The sequence below is a fragment of the Helianthus annuus genome, chromosome 8 (assembly GCF_002127325.2).
Source record: "Helianthus annuus cultivar XRQ/B chromosome 8, HanXRQr2.0-SUNRISE, whole genome shotgun sequence".
NCBI classification, from domain to species: Eukaryota; Viridiplantae; Streptophyta; class Magnoliopsida; order Asterales; family Asteraceae; genus Helianthus; species Helianthus annuus.
In genome coordinates, this window is record NC_035440.2 from 142,824,272 (window position 1) to 142,827,055 (window position 2,784).

Consider the following 2,784-nt stretch of genomic DNA (forward strand, 5'->3'; position numbering starts at 1 on the left):
GAGGTTTCCAAAAGTAGAAAGTTTGAGAGTGACAAGGGGTATTTATGCCAAAAGAGGAAAGTGCTGGCCGATCGGCCAGACAGCTCGATCAGCTGGCTGTTCGATCGGCTGGTAACCTGATCGATCAGCTGCACGATTCGAGTGTTCAGTGCGATGATTTTTGATATTTCGATTTCGATTGCGACTGATGAGAATATGATAGAGTTTCCTATTCAAATTACTTTTAATCCCAACTACTATATTAACATACAAACATCTATGTCTTGCACTGTCTCTTCTCCACCAATTATCATAATTCGATTTCGATTGAGTTCGATTTGGGTTTCGATTTCGAGTCGAGTTTCGATTGATTACCACACATAACATAAAGTAAACATGCACAAGTAACACATAAGGCACACATACATGTATAATAACACCAAGGTTGCACAATTCGAGTTTCGAGTTCGATGATGATTAGATTAGTTCGATTACTGATTAATTGACTTTATCGCATTGTTACTTCCTATCATTCACAGTCGTAAAGCGGTTCGTATCGAGAAATATACTTCGATTACTTCGATTATACTTAATTACTCCACATAATACAACTAACATAAAAACATAAAATAGACTGGCAACAGTCAAAGAAGTCAAACAGGGATTGAGCAAGGAGAGACAGATCACAATTAGCGATCTTTTCTTCCTTTGAATTCAATCTTGACTTTGACTTTGACCTTCGGAAACACGGGGTGTTACAGTTTGATATCATCAGCATCCACAAACTCCCTTTTGCTCGAACAGACTCCCCATGGATCTGTCTTCGACTTCAATTAAAAGATCTTATAAAATCTCTATAAAATCTCCATAAGATCTCTATAAAATCTATATAAGATTTACAAAATCTATACAAGATTTACACAATCTCTACAAAATCTCTACAAGAGATTTTTGAAACATCTAAACTCTATAAATAAGGGGTACTTTACCAAATTCTTTTCATTCTAAACAATTATATATACACACACAAAGAATAAAGTCTTTCTCTCTCTCTCAATTTCAAATAAGCAGACAACACACACACTTACAACTAGCAACCCTCAACACAAATACCCCCTCTCGATCTATCTCTGCAACACAAAAAGAGATTTCAACAATCAGAGCATAACACTACTTCTTCTTCTCCCCTTGTTCAGAATCGGCGACAACACCCATACCCCCTCTCGGTTTCTCTGTGACCCCCAAACAAGAGCCGGCTGCCGGCGACACCCACCCCCCCCCCTCCGATGATCTCTGCTCCGGCAACGGCCACCAGCCTTCTGGTTCTTTGACACACCAACCCACACAACCCCCCTGTGTCCACGATGATCGCCGGCCACTACAGTTGGTGGCGGCGCGTGAAATAGCGAGCGGCGACAAGAGAGAGAGAGAGAGAGAGAGAGAGAGAGAGATAGACTGGGAGTAGAGATAGACTGAGGAGGTAGGTAACGACGTCATATGGCGGCGGCGGTGGTGAACGACGGTTCCGGCGGCAGTGGATGACGTTGAAAACGAAAGGTCCGGTAAGAGTTGATTTTCAGTTATTGTTCTCTTCTTCTCTTCCTATGTTCTCTAATGTTGAAGCTGATGATGTTCGAGGTGCTCGGGTTAGGTCCAAGAGATGGTCGGGTGGTTCAGTTGCGGGTCAGTCTTGGTTGCACAAGTTCGGGTCAACAAGAGGTTCATATAGTTCGGTTTCGGGTCTCGGTTAGTTCAGCCGCGGTCAAACACAACTCAGATTTCAGTTCAGGCTCTCGGGTCTCTTGGTTCGTGGTTCGCGTCAGATTCGGCTCGGCACGGGTCAACTCGGTCAAACCGAGTCAACTCAGCTGACTCGGTCAACTCAGTCAGCCAACTCGACATATCGATACGAAAGATTTGGTAAAGATAACGACACGTTCATAGTTTATTATATATAATTAATGGTTGTTTACTTACGCGAAATCGAGCTCCCGAACCGATCAAACACATGAATTATTAGTTAAAAGTACTTGGATTATTATTTAGCTTGTTTATATAAATTGATTATATACATATACGTTGTTGAATCTTGATTGAGTTTTGAAAAATAACGACAACTTATGTTGTCGGGGGCGTCCAAAAACAGAGGAAACTCTGCCCGTTTTTTGAGAAAATCCGAAACCAAAACGCGTGTTATTATAAGAAGAATCTATTTGGATCCGAGAAACTTTTATAAAAACAAATACAAATATAGTATTTCTTACGACTGTCACACCCTGGCTTTTGCAGAAGCGTGGGTTTAATTTGTGTGACTTCTTAATACCATAACAACAATCATAACAATGGTATATGAAAATAAAACACAAGATGATCATCCATTCATTAAGTTTAAAGATACCACAACATCATTGTTTGAAAATGTCGACACATAAAACAAGTTACAACCATGACAAGATTAAAACGTGTTCACATGACACAACAAAAGACTTAAATAAAACGTGGTTTAAAGACATGTAACCCGTCCAGGTAAGGGTTACACCTCCTAAACTTGGATAACATCGTTATTCACTACGCAGCTTGACACAATTGCACACTTCGCCAGATCCATTAATTTCTTGAAATACATGTAGTTTGAAAAATCAACAAAAGTTGAGCGAGTTCATGTAAAAGTGAGTATGTATAAACCTTCAAAGTATGAATAAAAGTCCCTGGTATGTAGCAATAAGGAAAAAGAGATCACCAATGGGTTGCAAAGCCACTGGTATGTGTGAAAAGGTGCAGGAAGACTCAAACCTAGCAAATTTG

General features: G+C 40.2%; 1 long non-coding RNA gene across 1 annotated transcript; it reads left to right on the forward strand.

Annotated features, from left to right (window-relative positions):
• Positions 1-975: 975 nt before the first annotated feature.
• On the forward strand, positions 976-2,052 carry LOC110910271. Its single transcript, XR_002575961.2, has 2 exons — positions 976-1,541; positions 1,631-2,052. It is a non-coding gene; the product is annotated as an uncharacterized LOC110910271 (long non-coding RNA).
• The last annotated feature ends 732 nt before the right edge of the window (positions 2,053-2,784 follow it).